This window comes from Misgurnus anguillicaudatus, chromosome 19, assembly GCF_027580225.2.
Source record: "Misgurnus anguillicaudatus chromosome 19, ASM2758022v2, whole genome shotgun sequence".
NCBI classification, from domain to species: domain Eukaryota; kingdom Metazoa; phylum Chordata; class Actinopteri; order Cypriniformes; family Cobitidae; genus Misgurnus; species Misgurnus anguillicaudatus.
In genome coordinates this window covers 12,865,599-12,886,854 of record NC_073355.2, presented here as the reverse complement: position 1 = coordinate 12,886,854, position 21,256 = coordinate 12,865,599, and the positions used below count along the sequence as shown (strand labels likewise).

The 21,256-nt window shown below is 35.3% G+C and overlaps 1 protein-coding gene and 1 long non-coding RNA gene across 7 annotated transcripts in view; one reads left to right on the top strand and one right to left on the bottom strand.

The window, feature by feature from the left end:
- The window catches only part of adgre5a (adhesion G protein-coupled receptor E5a), a 201,719-nt gene that overhangs the window by 119,084 nt on the left and 61,379 nt on the right, over window positions 1-21,256 (bottom strand). The gene's annotated exons all lie outside the window — the stretch shown is intronic.
- On the top strand, window positions 1,506-2,839 carry LOC141351002 (uncharacterized). Its single transcript, XR_012359149.1, has 3 exons — window positions 1,506-1,806; window positions 2,202-2,245; window positions 2,667-2,839. It is a non-coding gene; the product is annotated as an uncharacterized lncRNA (long non-coding RNA).

Here is a 21,256-nt window from a genome sequence, read left to right as displayed (position 1 = left end):
TAGTTTCGAAAAACATGCCTTGATAGAGACATTGCCTGTGTGCATTTTGAGGCAAAGCGGGGGACACTGGTGTATTTCAAGACATGTCAGTGCAAGTTGTTTTCAGTTTGGACAGCTCTTACATTTATTTTAGTCTAGGAGTAATCTAATCCCTGTCCGGGAAACCGCCTCAATATGTATATAACGTTATCTAAACTGAAGCTTGATTTACTACTACGAATGAATTATTATATCTTAAGAGTTTAAAATGACTTACCATTAGCTGCAAAGTCCTCCCTACAAATGTCTTTGAAAAACTTTAGCTTCTGAGGAAAGAATGCAGCATCATTAATACTAAATACAGTTAGGTAAAAGCCTTACAACCTCTAAACATTCAATAAATGGTTAACTTTCACGCTACATTAAAAAACAGATTTTCTGACGCTACCTTTTTTCATTAAAATATACATACACACCAATACATACCCTGGTGAAAAACAAATATACTTTATTGTATTTCAAGTATATTTAACTTTGCAATAGTACATTACAAATATACTTACAAAGGAATGTACTTTCTTTTAACATATTTAAAGTATGCTTACAACATATTTGCGCGTATTTTTTACAATTAAACTTTTAACATACTTCAAAATAATTATACTTTAGTATATTTTCTAAAAGTATACTTTACAAAAATATACTTAAAGTTAAAGTTTTGTGCAATTTTTAAAGTATACTAAATGTAAACTTATTTTAAAATGTATTTTAGGTATACTTTATCGGTATGCTTAAAGTTATCATTATAATAATGCACTGACAGTATATTTCTAAAATACATTATTTAGTATTCTTTAGAAACAGTATATTTTAAGTACATTTTGAAAGTATATGGGGTGTACAAATGTATATTATTTTATGGAGAAATAACATGGGCTTAAAATTACGAGAGAGCAGTATGTTCAGTTACATTTTATATTGTAGATGTATACATTTGTAATATACTATTAACATAATAAGGTACACTTTAACTTCACTATAGTCAAGCATTGGATAAACCAATTAACTGTGTTTTACCACAAAATAACCATGATTTTGCTAATAATAATCATACACCAAAAAAAACATGGTTACTAAACTTTTACCATAAAAAAAAAACATTCATTTTCGTAAGGGGAATATGAGTGTTTGTTTTTTTGTAGTTTTTGAGTCAATTGCATACCGCTTTGAGCTGTACACATTAATTAACTTAAACAGTTTTCGTAAATGCATTTCAGAGAAAAGTGAATTCTGAGATTTGAATAATGCATCTGACGTGTGTGTGATGACGTCACGACGCACGTATTTTGATTTTTACCAGTCGTTCAAGGCGGACGGATTGAGTCCCAAGGTACGTTAAAATATCTTAAAATTAATTATATTTGATTATCGTTTGACCATTCTGAAGTTTATCAGTAGACTATCATATTTCGAATGCGAAATGTTGTCAATAACGCGGTGTCTAGTGATAAGCTGCTGTGTAGCTTAGCTTAGCTTATAGCTAATGTTAAAGGTTTGAAAGATAGCACTGTTAGCCTGTTATATCGAATTAGTACACCCGATTGTTTTGTTAAATATATGTATTGGTGTGTATGTATATGTTAATGAAAAAAGGTAGCGTCCGAAAATCTGTTTTTTAAATGTAGCGTGAAAGTTAACCATTTATTGACTGTTTAGAGGTAAGGCTTTTACCTAACTTAACTGTATTTAGTATTAATGATGCTTCATTCTTTCCTCAGAAGCTAAAGTTTTTCAAAGACATTTGTAGGGAGGACTTTGCAGCTAATGGTAAGTCATTTTAAACTCTTAAGATATAATAATTCATTCGTAGTAGTAAATCAAGCTTCAGTTTAGATAACGTTATATACATATTGAGGCGGTTTCCCGGACAGGGATCAGACCAGTCCCAGACCAAAACAAATGCAAGAGCTGTCCAAACTGAAAACAACTTGCACTGACATATCTTAAAATACACCAGTGTCCTTTGTTTTGCCTCAAAATGCACACAGTAATGTTTTTATTAAGGCATGTTTTTTGAAACTAGTTATATTTCTTTATTAAACTAAGGCCTAGTCCTGCTTTAAGATAATCCCTTTCCAGGAAACCACCCAATTGTCTGCTTGTTGCATTTTCTTTCTGACAAGTTTTACATTTAAATTTAATACAATAAAATCTTTCTTTAGGAGCTGAAGTATTTTATGTAAGGAGGATTTTGCAGCCCATATAGGCAAGTCATTATAATGAAAACTCTTAGGGGTGGTTTCCCGGACAGGGATTAGCTTTATCCAGGACTAGACCTTAGTTTAATTAGGATAGTTTTAACAAACATGCCTTACTAAAAACATTACTTATGTGCATAACGATGTAAAACAATGGGCACTGATGTATTTTAAGATATGTCAGAGCAAGTTGTTTTCAGTTGGACAGCTCTTACATTTATTTTAGTCTAGGACTAGTCTAATTCCTGTCTGGGAAACTGCCCGTTAATATATATATTGACATTTAAGTCAAGCTCTAGTTTAGGTAAAAATATATCTGCTATACAATCTCTGCCAGTAAACTATAGATTTAATACAGTAAGTCTTAAATAAATGTAATGTTTTATTATTAAACACTTTTTAATTGAGCTTATTGTCTCTCTTTTTCAGATTTCCTTAGGCTGAACCAAAACCTGCCAGACTAAAGTTGATTTGGGAGAGAAAGACGTTGTAAACTCAATCATCTTGACATTCTTCAATGAGTAATTGTTCAATTTTTAGGCAAATACTGTACACTTTGAATGCTGTGAATAAAACTATATTTTAAATATATTTAAAATGAATTGTTTTTTACTGTTTTAATCAGCTTTTATTTATTTGGAAAAAATTATTTTGGTTATGTTACTAGCTAAAGTAATCTATTCCCAAAATAGCACTCTTTAAGTTAACTAATTATTAACGCACTTGAAGTATACTCATTACTAATCTAGCTGCAGGTATGTAAAAGTATACAAAATGTAATGTACTTGGCATATTCATTTTTCACCAGGGCAGTTTTTAGAATTTTGGATTGGCCAAAAATATATAGAACGTACGCAAACAGTCTATTTAAGGTATACTGATTGTATGTTTGCAAGACACTCATAATACATTTGTAATGTACTCCTAACATAAATAAAACACACTCTAAATCCACTTATCAAGCATGAATTTAGCACAAAAACAGTCATGTACTTAAATTGTACTAAATACACTTAAAGTTGTTCCACTTTAGCACACAAAAGTACACTAAATACACTTAAAGTTGTACTTTGTTACAATTAATATACAACTAAAATATATTAAGTACAAAATTAGTTGTTCCAAAATAGCACTCTTTAAATAAACTAATTAATAGCACACTTTAAGTATACTGGTCATTAGTGTGACTGCAAGTATACTTAAGTATATCAAAATTAAATATATTTAGCATACTATTTTTTCACCAGGGTATATTTAACAAAACAATCGGGTGTACTACTTCGATATAACAGGCTAACAGTGCTATCTTTCAAACCTTTAACATTAGCTATAAGCTAAGCTAAGCTACACAGCAGCTTATCCCTAATAGCGAGTTAGACACCGCGTTATTGACAACATTTCGCATTCGAAATATGATAGTCTACTGATAAACTTCAGAATGGTCAAAACGATATTCAAATATATTAATTTTAAGATATTTTAACGTACCTTGGGACTGAATCCGTCCGTCTTGAACGACTGGTAAAAATCAAAATACGTGCGTCGTGACGTCATCCCACACGTCAGATGCATTATTCAAATCTCAGAATTCACTTTTCTCTGAAATGCATTTACGAAAACTGTTTAAGTTAATTAATGTGTACAGCTAAAAGCGGTATGCAGTCGACTCAAAAACTACAAAAAAACAAACACTCATATTCCCCTTACGAAAATGAATGTTTTTTTTTTGTAGTAAAAGTTTAGTAACCATGTTTTTTTGGTGTATTGATTATTATTAGCAAAACCATGGTTATTTTGTGGTAAAACACAGTTAATTGGTTTATCCAATGCTTGACTATAGTGAAGTTAAAGTGTACCTCATTATGTTAATAGTATATTACAAATGTATACATCTACAATATAAAATGTAACTGAACATACTGCTCTCTCGTAATTTTAAGCCCACGTTATTTCTCCATAAAATAATATACATTTGTACACCCCATATAGACCCCTTCAAGGTTTGTAAACATTGAATGATTATCGGGTGCGCGCGCAGCACGGGGTCGAACTGTTCATACCATTTAGGCTTTATAATTTAATCTAACAGTGCTGAAAAATGATGACTTACCTCAAATGAAGTGAGCACTACAAACACAAGCCTCTTTGATCTTTGCATTGTCCCAGTCTGCACGTTAATTGCTTGCAGACGCAGATGTTGTATTTTTTTGTTTTTGAGATTCTGCATGAATCGCGAAAACTTAACGGAAGACCTCGTGCGATTTTCACAGCCCACGACGTAAGTAGGCATTTTTGACGATACCGAATAATACGCAACTCAATCAGCTGTAATGACTTTTCTGACCCCGACATGCGCAGTGGGAACAGCCTGTGACGTGAACTGTGAAGGGGTCTATACTTTCAAAATGTGCTTAAAATATACTGTTTCTAAAGAATACTCAATAATGTATTTTAGAAATATACTGTCAGTGCATTATTATAATGATAACTTTAAGCATACCGATAAAGTATACCTAAAATACATTTTAAAATAAGTTTAAATTTAGTATACTTTAAAAATTGCACAAAACTTTAACTTTAAGCATATTTTTCTCAAGTATACTTTTAGAAAATATACTAAAGTACAATTATTTTGAAGTATGTTAAAAATGTAATTGTAAAAAATACGTGCAAATATGTTGTAAGCATACTTTAAATATGTTTAAAGAAAGTACATTCCTTTGTAAGTATATTTGTAATGTACTATTGCAAAGTTAAATATACTTGAAATACAATAAAGTATATTTGTTTTTCACCAGGGTGCACATACAGTGCAAACTGCGAAACAAGTTAAGGATGATTCGTTAGCTGTAGACGTTATGTGCTTTTGTTTTAGGATCTCATGTACACAGCTACATCTTTAGTTAAAACATGCTCGACCGCTTTTCCTGAGAAATGAGAAATAAGCTAAACACTTACCAGTCATGTTTCAATGCGTTTGTTGTGTATGTAACGTCGATGCCCTGGCAGTGCTACGGATGCGCGCACTGTAACTGTAGCTCGCTGTGGTTATCGGTCACGCACTTATGTAAACAATTTCAACACAATAGGAAAGAGAAAGACGAGTTTTACACGCAAATTGTGTCCTCTTTGATAGTCAATGTCAGCTTGTTCTGGGATATCGTATTGTAATATTAAAATTAATAAGATGTTTAGAATAGTTTGTGATTTGCTATCGTAGCCTGATTCAGTATAGTGTTATGTTGTTTCATCCCAGCCAACACTGCTCCCACCCACCTGGGTCCTATCTAGGCAGCATGGGTTCCATTTGTGCATGGGCTTAACATGGGCAATATATGTGGGTCCCATGTGGGTTTCACTATGTGGATCCCATATAGGTTTGCCCATGTGGGATGATATGTGGGACCTCACTTATGTGGGCAAAATAATTTTAGGCTTTAAAAATAAATTTTTATACATTTAAAATCTTGAAATAATAACTTTTGGTTGATTTTCACTTTTATACAAAGAGCAAATAATATCACATATTTTGACTTAATTAGTGACATTTAATTGGGATTTTTATAATGTTATTCACCTGCTTATAAGACACATTACCCTTGACAAAGTAGTCCTGCTTCTGATGTTTTTAATTGCGAATTTCTTTGCATAATATAATATCATATTTCATATAATCTTTGCTAAAATAGGCAGACTTTTAAAATTACAACTATAAAGATGATAAACATTTAAACTACAATAATTACCACCCAAGCACAAGGAAACGTTTTTACAGGAGCAGCAGAAATCCCTCACAATGGTTACATGTGTAATTTATTCCTGGTGATGTTTTTAGAAAATGTAAAATTAAGTGTTCACATGCGGAACATCGATGAATCAAAGCAAACATTCAAGGACATGTAGTTTGGCTGTGGATGCTTTGGAAGTTTTCATAAAACTGTTGAGCTTTTCCTGAAAATTAAAAAAGTTTCAGAACAGTGAGCAATGTTTGTGTTGTTTTTGAGTCTCAAGTTTTTTTTTATAGAGTTTGACTTCTTTTATTGCTTTTTTTAAATGTTATTTATTATAAGTATATTTTAAATTATTAGTCATTACCTGCATTAGCAGTTTTGAAATTTTGATTGTTATTTAATGTATTGAAAGTGTAATAAAATGACAAAAGTAATTTGATATACTGAACCTCAACCGTTTTTATTTGATTTTTTTATATTGCACCTCCATGTTTTGTGATATTATAGATGATTGAACAGTTGAATATTCATGATGAAAACTAATAGTTACCTAACAGAAATTATGTTGCTTTAATCGGTTATCAATTTTCATTTTAAATATAATATTTAAATAAATATATAAGGTGAATTACAATGAAGCATTAAAAGTATAATTATTTCATAATAAGGGACATCTGGGCCCCACATAAGCCCCACTCAGTTTCTATATCAAATTCATGTGGGTTAACCCAAGTTGGCCATAGTGGAACCTGTGGACAAATCCACATAGGGCCCATATATGAAGCCCACCTTGCAATGTTGGCTGGGCTGTGGGCATTAGACGTAGGAGAGACCTAGTGGGACGTATACAGTAATATGACATTAATGTGTCATAAAATGTTATATTTTGTTGCAATAAATAAAATAGACCTATATGGCAATGGTTCTCAAACTGGGGGCAGATGGTGCCAGGGCGGGCCCAGTTTAATGACATTTTAGAAAATACATTAATTTATCATAATTAAACATCAGAAAAATAAGGCTACTTACCAACAGTGTTTAATATGTTTTGTTTAATTCAAATTTTAAGTTTTGGAATGTTTTATGTCATAAATTTTCTTTGGGGGGTCATGAAGGAATGCACCATACACAAATACAGTACATATTATATTAATTGTTTTCTGCTGCCCCCTGTGGTGGTTTAAAATAACACAAGTATAGCATAATTATCATAGCCCAGCTTGATCCTAACAATTCTGGGGATAAAAGCACATTGCTAAATGGCCAAACTAGCCATGTTTTCTGACAAAATCATTTTTGCCTACAATTAATAGGACCTGCCCTAAATAATAACTTATTTAATAACATAATTAATAACATTTTGTTTGTCAGTAAAAATACATAATTTAACCCAGGGCTTATAATAAATACTGAGCAAAAGAAAAATACTGCCTGCTGACTTGTTGATGAACGGTGGTTAATAGGGGTTAATAGTCCTGACTGTAGCCAGCTATGAGGTCATCGAGGTCCAGAGTTCTTTGAATGATTTAGTCAGTTAAAATGATTCACATTGACATCTGTGAAGTAATAGAAGTTTGGACAGTTTACTGTTCTGGTTTTCAAAACCATGGTTATTTTGTGGTAACCATGGTTTTATTGCAGTAACCTTGTTCTTTTGGATTTAACTTTATGTTAGATAGCTTGTGTTAACGTTAGCTAAAGTTCAGTGCCTCTTGATATTAAACTGTTTAAATCTAAATTAATTAAATCGTACTCTGCGGTACATGAACAGTGTTAATCCTGATGCCATGGGCGATCGTGACGACTGTAATATGAGGCTTCAACCGCTTGCATTGTGATATGTAAACCCTCACTTCCACATGAATCTTGTTTCCCATAATATTAATATTAACATTTTTATATTAATATCCCTTTGTGTCATATAAGTCCCTCTGCTCCTCGATTAGTGGTAGTCCTTCTCTGTCCAAAACATATCAAAAACAAAAGGTTTTCAAACGGACAGTTCCCATTGTAAAACCGCTAGCAACTATTTGTTTGTCCGAGTTCGAAGTGGTAACTTATATATTGCGATATATGATAATATATACAACAGTTCTTTCTGGTTCGCGAGTCTGATTGGCTAAGAGCACTTTCCAGCCTTGCGATATATTTTACTGATAACATAACAGTAACCGCTTTACCGTTTGTATCATTCCACCACCTACTGGTCATTTTATAATAAGTGAGGAAAGCTTTTTTAAACACTTGAGCCTTAATCTCATCTCTGTTTCTCAGCTTGTGAATCAGTCTGTGAATCCCAATTGGAATTGATTATATATATGCCCTAATCCTTTCGAAGATCAGACTCTTGGATGTAAACTCTAGAGGGAGTACCGCAATAATGTAACATTGTGTGGATGATTAAAATACACTTGGCGAATAAAGCAATGAAAATAATAATTTTTTCTTTATCTGAAGTGTCTGTTTACGTGTCTCTCCTCCCCAAAGTGTCCTTTAATAGATGCAAAAACACTGTTCGGAACTGAAGGTAAGTACACTGGCTTGCTATACATTGGGACACTTGATAACTTATTTTCCGGTGACGTGACTATTAAAACACATTGTGAGATATCTGATATTTATAAGCAGCACACAGAAACATCTCTATGACTTATTAAAAAACACAGGTTACAATATAAAACACTTAATAAAACACGACTCAGAAAGTTTATTAAAAATGTCTGGTTGTTGCATTTGGTTGCACTAATATAATATACTAATATAGGCATATATGTATCTGGCAACTTTATTTTTGGCCATCTGCTAACGTCTTCGATCCACTCCACTATAGTACACAGATCTGATAGCTGTGTTGAAAATGTTGATAAAGTCAACTTTTTAAAATAACTTACTCTGTCTGTGTTGCTTCACTGTTGATTCTTGTCATACTTCCGTTGCCAAAATGCGTGCGCATACGCTGCCACGCCATCATTGTGTACAAACTGTAAAAGGGTCTATTAATAAGTATTCAATTAAATACTTATGCGAAATACTCCCGCTGGTCAAATTTAAATTACATAAATGTATATATATCCTACTTGATATTGTTTAAAGGAAGAGTATGTAGGCTTGTGGCCAAAACTGGTATTGCAACCACAAAACTTGTGGCTAAAACTGGTACTGCAATCACACAACTGGTGGCCAATACACAACATGACAACATAAACATCAGTTGAGGGCTGCGACTCCACTTTTTAAATGACAATATCCTGGCCAGACCACTGTTGTGAGTAATATAAGTATTTGAAATGAAAATGATTTCTTAATGTCTAGTGACATATCAGGGCCATTTTATGATCAATTGAGATACATTTATGACATACTGTTCCTTTAACTATGTGACGTATAGGTACAAAATTTGTTAGGGACCATAGGCATGATGTCCTGAAGATACCTGGGCGTTTGAAGACAGCAGCACCTTGCATTTGTTATGGTATACACAGAAGACGAGAACAACAATATATATAAAAGGGTTGTTTATTAAAACATGTAGCAAACCAGTAGAAATGGCAGATGACATTATGGCTGTAGATAGTAGATTATATCAGACTAATACAGATGGCAACCCCAACACAAACACTCCTTACGGTCACATAATACAAACATAGACTTTCTTTATATCCAGCGTACAACACTCAACGAAGACAACACAGGAACAGTCCAGTAGAGAGTTGAGGGAGTCAGGCAAGTTAGCAACAGCAGTATGGATGTAGAAACGAGACTCTTGAACAAATAAATCATCGAAAACTCATCAAGTAATCTACCAGTGGCAGCCGGTGACTTCTTTTTTCGAGGGCGCTCGTTGCGAAGTTCGTCAAAACATGTATTTAGCCCATCATGTGTGTGGTTCCTTATTTCAATATATGTGTTCTGCGCTTCGAGTGATCCTGTGTGCATCACGTGTTTTGTCAAAATAAGTGCCTGCTGCAAATGCGTCTAAAGGGTTTACAATAAAAGAGACGCAGAACACGTTTTTTGAAAAAATGAACAACACACATGACACGCCGAACACTTATTTTGAATTAGCGCCCCTCGGATGAGCAGTCACGAGCCGCCACTGTAATCTACGTGTTGTTTATTTTGCTTTTTATATAAATAAAGTACTTACGTGGTTACTTACGAAGTTACGTGTTTTCCGAAGTTACTTACGAAGTTTTACGTGTCACGTAAGCCGGAAAAAACCCGAAAGCCGTTCACGAGTAGAACCTGGGGCACTTTCAAGCTCACACCGCTGCACAACGTTTTGCTACGGTTTCCGGGTTGAACAACATGTTTCCTGGAAACGGTGTGCAACGGTGTGCAACAGGTTATAGATGCGTTTTCTCTTGTTTGGTGGTTGTGTCAGAAATGTCGGCCCAATCAGCAGCAACATGTATATAAACCACGTGGTAGTAAAGAGACAGCTCGCTCAATGGGTTCAAGTTGGAATGTTGTCTTTTATTCTGGACGGCAAGTTCAGTGACTGTAATATCGAGTGTATTTTACAGTATTAAACACACATTTATAATGATTTCATCAGGCTTCCGAAACATTTAAAAAAGAACACAAAGAATGACCTCTCAGCTACCGTAGTTGCAACTCTTGCGTCATCACAGCAGGGTGTTCAACACATCACCATTTCTGTTTAATAAACGTTGTGCAACGAATTTATGACAGTGTTTGTGACCTATAATAGTTAAAAAAAAGTGCTTATCATTTTTGAATAGTTTGTCTGAAAGGAATTTCATTTATTTGATTGTATTCCCAGTTTATTTGATTCCAATGATATTTCGCTTGTCATTTTCCTACATTATGTTCATGTGTGATTTTAAAATGTGTGATGAAAACTTGTTTTTTCGCTACTCCTTTTACAAATGGGATTTGATTTAGTTGAAACTCGGCTCAAGTAATCGAGCTGCACAGAAATAATTGAACAGATTTTTGTCCAAAGTTGACTGTGCCGGTGACATTATCAGGTTGTCATGTATGATATCGGACAGTACAACTAATCTGCAGTGTTGTGCCTGAACGAGTTCATATCATATTTTGGGCAAACGTGAACTGAACGTACTACTGCCTGAACTCATTCATTCTGGTGCTTGTGAACGGCACGCTCTCTCAGTTTAACGAATAGGGTGCCAGATTTCCATAGAGTCTTCCAGGCGAAAACAAACTGTAAACAGGCCTTAATGTGTAGCGGAAAAAACACCCAATCTGTCAACACCGTCACCAGTCAGTGTTACAAGGCTGCATGCGTCATCAAAACAACACTGACTCTGGACGCTGCTGAAATCCCTGCCGCGCCACTCACATAGTATAACATTAAATAACATCATATTTTTAATGATTAAAGGTGCAGTGTGTAAATTTTAGCGGCATCTATATGCAACCAGTAACAAAGGGCCTACTTTGCATTAGCAACACTGACAAACAAGTCATTCATAAGACAACTGATGGCAACTAGTTTCTAACTAATTACGCTTCAAAGAAATCCACCACAGACTCGCTTAAGCAAACAAAATGTTTGGAGTGGCCTAGTCAAAGCACTGACCTTAACCTGTGGAATGACCTTATTATTTATTTTATAATTTTTCTTTTTAAAAACCCAAGAAAAATTAGCATATGAACATAAAAAAGTTTTGGGCACTTGAGAACTAGCACCCGATTCATTTTATCGTTAATAAAACCGCCAGATTCCTGCAAGACCTTCACTTTGGTGATGTTTACATATATTTGATGGAAAATTCCTCCCTGCCGACAGGATTATATTATTATTATATCATATTGTATTGTATAATAAAATCATATTAATAAAAAAGTTATATAAAATATAAAACAATATAAAACAAAGTTCAGTCTGACATCTGAACATAAATTTAATACTCTTTTCACATAACTTTGGCATTTTTACATTACAACTCTTTGCTATTTTTAGCAGTTAGTGTAACTGTAGTTCCCTTTCAGTCAGTCACTATGACGCCACTACCAACGTATTTTGGATCAACATTGAGAAACTTGTTAAACGCCAATGAACTTGGCATGCAGGTTTGAGTTGAATTTGTGTCTTTTTAAAGACATTTTAAAGCCATTCACTCATGTCACAGCGGATTGCGTCTTTTTAAAGATGTAATTTCGTTCGTGCAGTTCCAGGTGCGGTATTTACATGAGTCCCACAGATGGTCATGATGATCGCTGTCTCTGGTGCTTGGGCATTCAGCACACTGAGGGTGCATTCAATGAAGCATCATGTTTCCATTGCGGGAACATGTCCCTTGCGAATCTGAGGAGATGGGTCTCAGTTTTTTGGGAGTGTGCACCCGCCTTTTTGTTGCGGGACTCAACTTTCCCCACCCGAACTGTCCCACCTTGACGATTGGTTTTTCACATCTGATCATGCACTCACCTCCGATACCTTTCTACCGAGGTGCATGACGAGCTCACTAGGTCGTCACTAGCTCACTTCTCCTCTCATAATCGACCTTTTCAGGCCTCATCCCTCACCTCTCTTGATCGTGGGGTCGCTGAAGGGTATGGTACTTCGGCGCAGCTGGTTATTGTAAGCAGTCTAAAAATCAAATTTGCCGCTGTTTGCTAGTAACTTAGATTTAAATTCATGTTATTTGCTGGCAACAGTTTGTTCAGGGTTAATTGAACATTAAAGGAATAGTCTACTCATTTTCAATATTAAAATATGTTATTACCTTAACTAAGAATTGTTGATACATCCCTCTATCATCTGTGTGCGTGCACGTAAGCGCTGGAGCGCGCTGCGACGCTTCGATAGCATTAAGCTTAGCCCCATTCATTCAATGGTACCATTTAGAGATAAAGTTAGAAGTGACCAAACACATCAACATTTTTCCTATTTAAGACGAGTAGTTATACGAGCAAGTTTGGTGGTACAAAATAAAACGTAGCGCTTTTCTAAGCGGATTTAAAAGAGGAACTATATTTTATGGCGTAATAGCACTTTTGGGAGTACTTCGACTCGGCGCAGTAACACCCTCCCTCTCCCATGATGAGAGTGAGAAGGGGAGCGGACTTTTCAGGCGAGTCGAAGTACTCCCTTTTTCTGTTCTTTTTTTTTCCTTCAGATTTTGGTTCCCAGAATTCTTTGCATGAGGCTGTTATTTAAGTTTTATTCTGTAAAGATAAAGACTGTTTATGTAAATGTTCATTTGACATTGAACAAACTGTTGCCTGTAAATAACATACATATATAGGCGTGAGGTAACTTATGTGTTTTGTTGTCATTGTAGACTGGATTTGTATTGGTCTATTTCAAATGAGTCTGTTTCTCATTTTATGAAGTGTGCCCCACCATGAAAACAAAATGCCCCCCCCCCCCAATTCTGTATGTCGTGGCATCGGCCCTAAACCGAGAACTCGAAAACTGAAAACAGAAATCCATTCATGTCCGTGGGTGACTGTGTGTTGAACCGCCCGTGGCCTTCAAACGGATTTAAGAATTGAGCTACTTTTTTAACACAAATTTTACTTGACTTTTTTCATTGGCATTTTCTAAAAAGATCAAAGATGGTTAAGATTAGGGAATGACGGTTACTGTTGCAACTAAGACATTTCCTGTAGCACCATCTCTTGTTCTTTGAATCCTCACTTGTGTGCGTGTGTTATTACTTCATTTTTTTTACCAGAAATTACCAGTCACTTCCTACCCCAACAAAAACCACAAGACCAAATCATACGTGTCATTATCTTATAGTAACCAATTATAAACTGCCACACAAATGTCACATTGTGCAAGTGTGATAATGCTTCACAGTACTAACAACTAAAAACATTTTCACAATATAGTGACTCCACATTTTAATGAATAATACTACTAACTAACATAGAATGGTGAGTGGTGCTTGGATGCATAATAAACATAGGTTCAACATCAAGGTTTTAGTGTAGTATTACTAAGACGTATATTAATGATTTCATGATTTTAGAAAGTTAAACCAACAAAGAACTAAGCTGAAACATTTAACCAAGCCTAATAACAAAGAGACTCTGTAGGACTTAATACTTAACCAGATCTTTAAGATAACAAACCTCTCTATAACAAACTGCGTGATCTGGGAATGTTTGATTCCGAATGGTCATGCAACATTACAACGAATGTCACCCCCCCCCAAAACAAGCACTAAAACTGATAACACAGCGCTTATCTTGGTACTGTGAGTCATCTTGAACATTGCAGCTTTGCTGTTTATGAAGAATTTTCCTCCACAGATGGACTTGTCAGTGTTAAATATACCTTTAAATAAATCAAAACAACATTTTAGAAGTGGATTTTGATACTTTGGGCAAATGGTTACTATAGGGGAAAACCGGGGTAAAAGTAAAGCGGAACGAAAGTAACAAATCTAAATCCTGATTACATTCTCATTCCAAACTATGACAGCATCTTTAGCAAGCAACCCTTGACAGAGCTAACAAATATTGCATTATTTCGCCATCGTTTTGCATGTGTAGGTACAGAAAGCTGTTGTCAACCATGATAAATAAAGTCCTAAAGCGGTCATTTTTTTTCTTATAAGGCGTTGTGTTTCTCATTTCATTTGTTACTATACTGATCAAACTACAGGTTATTTTGTGCTCCAACACATCCTGAAGTTTAACTTCTTAGAGTTTTTTTTTTTTTTAATAAAAGTTAATTTGGTTTTAGGGGCTGTCCACACGGAGACGCGTATCACTGCATACGTATAAATTTGTTATCGTATTGGCGTTTCATCCACACGGATCCGGCGTTTTGGGAGACTGAATCCGCTATTTTTTTAAACCGGGTCCTAAAGTGGAAAAATCCTAAACCGACACCTTTGCGGTTTCGTCTGTACAGCCAATCCGTATATTTTGTGAAGCGAAAACGTCATCACATCACGTGTCGGAAGCGTCACAGGTAACAGCAACAACAATAACGGCAGACTACATGATTGTGTTCGTGCTACAGAAGCTACTAAAGCCTACTAGCTTTATTACAGCAAAATCTATTGCTTCTATGCAATTGTGGTGAACAACAAGCGATAATGGACAACACCATACGTTGGTTATGCGCATGCTCAAAGTCTTCTTCTCCGTGTATAGTGTATATCTGTGGCAGAATTACAGCGCCCCATACTGGTCCGGCATATATATTACACCGCTTTCAGTCGGTTTCAGTGGTTTCGTGTTTACGGATTATTTTTTTAGAGCAAGGAAAAAAATGATCGGATAGGGAATGCACCGGCTTCGTGTGGACATAGTCTAAATGTCAATAGTTCCTGTCAGGATGAAAGTAACAATTGTTATTTTTGTCCCGGTAATAATACTGTTGCATTATGTTGAATAATTATATTATATTTCTAATTTGATTTAATTTTCATACATACTTTTGAAAAAAAATATTCTCAACAATTTAAGTTTGTACTGTATGTCGGGTTACTTTTGAACATTTGATGAAACTGAAATTTAAAATGAAAATGTAATTCAATTATTTTTGCAAAGATTACAAAACATGTTTGCAGCTACATATAAACAAGCTCATAGTCATGTATATTATTTACTAAAAACAAGTGTAACACAAACATATACTGTATCTTGTTCTGTTGTGTTACTTTTGACCCACCTGTGTGTATCAGTGAGACAGTGTGTGAGCAACAGTGAGACGTTATCTTTGCATGATCTCACATGTAACACATCAGTCTATTATATCAAGCTGTGTTACCTTGGCATATCTTTGAAGTGTCCTGTGCAAATATTTCAGTTGGATTAAATCCTTTTTGACATTGACAGTAGTAGCTACCATTAGTATTGGTGCAGTCTGCATTATCTCCACAGATTGGCTCTTCATATTCACACTCATCATCATCTACTGCAATGAAAGACACACAACTGTCTCAGCAACTTCACAAACAGCTCATCTCTCAAAACTCTTGGGGAAAAGGCAATTGCTAAAATGACAAAAAAGCTTCTTAAATGGTTACTACAGTATAGGCCTACATCTTGGAGAGATGCAAACATGTTTTTATATGTTAGTGTTATGTTTTTGCTCATACCTATACACTTTCTTCTATCTATAATGAATCCAGGTCCACATGTAGAGCTAATAGAGAAACTACAAGAACAAAGAACAAGAGTTCAAATTCACTACCCTACAACATTTGGTAGTTTTGATCAGTACTGAGGTTGATTAACAGATTTATGCAAAAACAGTGTGTATATATCTTACCACAGGATCTTACCATAGCTGTAGGCGCAGCTAGCTATCTAAATCCATCAAAAGCTTTTAACATCATATTCTCTTCGTGTAAACGTTAAAATTGATCGAAAGACTTACACACTAATAAAGGAATTCAATGGATTTAAAGATATTTTCACTTAATTTCCTCAAAAAGTCGAATAGATAGCAGCAGTGAACACACAAGGAGCAGTGGAATTCAAAAACTGCAAATGATTAACCATAACTTAAACTGATTGAGAACTGCATTAAAAATTAACTTAAACTGAATAAGTACTGATAACTGAATCACACATTCTCCCTCACACATCTGCGCTTTAATTTTGACATGCACCCCTCCCCCACATCTCACAGAGTTTCACAGAGCAGCAACAGTGTTGCCAAGTCTGCTTATAATAAGCGACTTTGTGTCAGGAACTGGAGACATGGACGAATGAACCCTTACGCAAACGATATCGGGGAGTGAACACTGAAGATTTAATAACAAAGAACAAGAAAACAAAAGCCCACGTGGGGGCAAAACTACATACAACATGAAATACACTGACATAACATGATTTACAAGACTAGATGAAAAACTAAACTGAATGAACAATGAGCACAGCTTGACATGACAGGAATGAACACAATGAACCAGCGCCAGACAAGAGACAAGAGGAGATTAAATAGGGAAACTAAACGAGGGCAACACAGGTGCAAGGGATGAACTAATAATGAATAATTAACAGGGAGAACAAGGGGGCGGGGCCTAGAGACGGGACACCAGAGGCCATGCCACACTTAACAAGGCATGAACCTCCACATGAAACAAGAGACTGTCAGAACTCTGCCACCACAATAAAACATAAATATAAAACAGACTCTCGTGGCAGAATCCTGACACTTTGGGCTTGTTTTTCTGCGAAGTCGCTTACAAATATTGGTAGTCGCGGGTCGTGTTACAGGTGCTGGTCATATAATTAGAATATCATCAAAATGTTGATTTATTTCACTAATTCCATTCAAAAAGTGAAACTTGTATATTATATACTCCACTGCCTTTGGTGGCTGATGTTGCGGAGCATCTGCTGTCAGCCTCTCACTAGCTACATCATTGAGAACCTGTGTTGGGCTGGGCATCCGCATTGCGGCCCCTCGAGGGTTCCTATGCATGTATTCTATAGAAGTCTCTTACCTTTCCCTAGCGGAGCTCGTCCTGCGTTCCCCTAGTATGAGATATTACTAAGAGGGTTTCACGTTATGACCTTGAGTCCTCAAGATGTCACCCAAGTGGTACCCCCCCCCCCCAGAGGGAACTTCCATAGCGTTCTTAGTTCCGCCTGATGAGTTTGCTTCCTAGTTCCACACAAAGTTTCAGTTACATAAATGTGTTTGTTATAGTATAGAGTAAAACGTATGCATTAAAGGAGTAGTCTACTCATTTTCAATATTTAAATATGTTATTACCTTAACTAAGAATTGTTGATACATCCCTCTATCATCTGTGTGCGTGCACGTAAGCGCTGGACCACGCTGCGACGCTTCGATAGCATTTAGCTTAGCCCCATTCATTCAATGGTACCATTTAGAGATAAAGTTAGAAGTGACCAAGCACATCAACGTTTTTCCTGTTTGGGACGAGTGGTTGTGCGAGCGAGTTTGGTGGTACAAAACAAAACGCAGCGCTTCTCCAAGCAGATTCAAAAGAGGAGCTATATTTTATGGCGTAATAGCACTTATGGTAGTACTTCGACTCGGCGCAGTAACACCCTCCCTCTCCCATTATGAGAGTGAGAAGGGGAGCGGACTTTTCAGGCGAGTCCAAGTACTCACAAAAGTGCCACCACGCCACAAAACACAGTCCCTCTTTTAAATCCGCTTAGAAAAGCGCTACGTTTTATTTTGTACCACCAAACTTGCTCGTATAACTACTCGTCTTAAATAGGAAAAACGTTGATGTGTTTGGTCACTTCTAACTTTATCTCTAAATGGTAGCATTGAATGAATGGGGCTAAGCTAAATGCTATCGAAGCGTCGCAGCGCGCTCCAGCGCTTACGTGCACGCACACAGATGATAGAGGGATGTATCAACAATTCTTAGTTAAGGTAATAACATATTTTAATATTGAAAATGAGTAGACTATTCCTTTAATAATGCCAAGAACTTAAATGTTAAAAACATCAAGGAAAATTGTATTTCTCATGTCCTCAAACCTTTAAGCATCCCCATATACTCTGATCATCCTCTCATGACATGTTTTATAAGCTCTTTATACCATGTAGCTTTACTTTATCTGTCAAATGTAAATCATTGTGAAAAAAATCAAGGTTATTTGTTTATTTACACCATGTTTATCCTGTCAAAACACTTATCTATCCAACATTAGATGTATTCATTTTTTATTAGTTGTTTTTTGCTGCCCTCCTGTGATGATTTTAAAGAAATACAGATACCATAGGACACATTTAGAGATCTTCTGAGTTTATGCCTCAGCCTTTATTAACTGTGGGGGTGAACAATCTCAGACTAAATACAATTTCTTTGTTCTGATGAACACGAAGGAAGACATGTTGAGGAATGTTTGTAACCACGAGACCTTGTGGACCTGGAATGCAATCGGAGACTGCTTGATCCTGCTCGTGGAGAGAGAAATGCAAATTCTACATGACAATTTTCATTTGCAGTTTATAAAAACATGAGAGGTGATAAAGTTTAGGAAATGAATGTTGTTGAAAGACTGTCGCAATCGAGTCATTTCCTGTAGCACCATCTCTTGTTCTTTGAATCTTCATTTTGTGGTATTCATTGAAATTTAACCAGCAATTACCCTCATAGCCACTCATACCCCAACAAAAACAAGTCATGATCTTATTACCAATTGTAAACGGCCACACAAATGTCTTCAGCACATTGTGCAAGTGTGCACTGTTATGGGTGTGACAAACAATACAGGCTTCACAGTACTAACAACTAAAAACATTTTCATAATACAGTGACTCCACATTTTGATGAATAATACTTATATAGTATATAGTAATATAGTTAGGAATGATGAACCTCAAGGTTTTTCCAGGTCTTTCTGTTCTGTTTTAATTTTTAACTAGGTTAAAAATTAATTGAGATTAAAATATTTTGTATAAGAGTGACCTGGGGGCGTATTACCAAAAATCTTAACTTTAAAAACTGTGGTAATTTTAGGTAGGACCTCATGACAAAAGCTATTACAGAATAATGTTGAATGAAAGAATTATATTATGATAGACCATGTGGGAGAATGGGAGAACATTTCTTTTACTGCCACATTCAAATCTTTTTTGTTTACTCTAGCAGCATAGTTAGTTGCTTGGTAACAGCCATAAGAGTTGATAACCGAACATGATTAATGGATATAGCATATTAAACGAATTTTACATGCATAACAATTCATTTTATTAAAAGAAAACAAACAAGCATTTTTACAATTTCTGCATCTCATTTGTCACCCCAATTGATGAATGACCCACCTATTGACATTCTCTGGGGGAGGGACTTTACGCATGCACAGAATCGACATGTTTTGTTTGTCTTGTTCAGGGGCGTTGCTAAATCTCAATTTTACCACTTTTGTCTGTGTTTTCATTTACATTAATAATCATGGCATAAAAACAAACCAAAAACGAATCTGTATGCATTGCAACATAGTAACCCAATTCGCACGTTAACCGTGAAAGGCCCATCGCTGGGGGGGCATTGGAGGGCCCCCAGATGACACAGTGTGCCCCCCTAATCGTATGATCAAACTTATTCTTTAAGACAAAGAAATTATATGTAAACATGAGCACTTTCACCACATTATTTATTCAAATACAACAGCCAATGGCAAATCTCCAGCAGCATACCTTTCAATACTTTTATATTAAAAGAGTTTGATTGTAGTATGATACATAGTAGATATAAATGATATAAAATCACATTTGTTTAATTGCTAACCTTGTATGTATTGTTGTTATTATTGCGTTGTCGGTGGAACTGAAGACTTTGTTACATCATGTATAGGCGTGAGGTAAATTACGTGTTTTGTTGTCATTGTAGACTTGTATCGGTCTATTTCAAATTAGTTTGTTTAACCAGGAATTACATAAACTATACAGGCCTCACCACAGTAATAACAACTAAAACATTTTCACAACATCTTGTTAAATAATACTTGTCTGAGCAAAACTAGTAACTAAAATAGTTAGAAATGGAGAGTGGTGCTTGGATGAACAATAAACATTGGTACAACATCAAGGTTTTGTCAGGTCTTAATGTGGTATTACTAAGATGTATATTAATGATTTTTAAAAGAAGAATCAACAAAGAACTCAACTGAAACATTTAACCAAACAAAATGACAAAGAGAATCTGTAGGACTTTTATTTTGCCTGTGCAAAATATTTAAATCGCTCAGATAACTAATAGCACACATCTCCATAACAAACTGCATTATCTGGGATATAATTCTTGTTTATTACACAACACTCTGGAATATTTGTTTCTGAATGGTCATGCAACATTTCAATGAATGTTATTCCCACAAAACAAGCACTAAAACTGATAACACAGCGCTGATCTTGATACTGTGAGTCATCTTGACCGCTGCATCTTTGCTGTTTGTGCAGAATTTTCCTTCGCAGATGGACTTTTCACTGTTACCTTCAACTAAATTTAAAAAAAAACATTTTAGAAGTGGATTTTAATACTTTGCGCAAATGCTGACTGACTTGGAACTACTGTTAAGGTGAAGACTCCATTTACAACAAATCGAGATAAAATAACCAAACAGATTGATATTAATAAGATAATAACCTGTGCATTTCATTTGTTTGTGTCCATGGTTGGTGAATCCTGGCTTGCATACACATTCATGACCATCTTTGCTGTTTTTGCAGAGTCCTTCACCACAGATTGATTTACTATTGTAACATTTGTCAGTTTCAAAGAAATCAAAACAACATTTCAGAAGGGGGTTGCTCTCAAAATGCAATATTTTCATATTAAATCAGAGAATGTGTCATTTGCCCATGCACAAAAAGTGCACTTTGGTCAT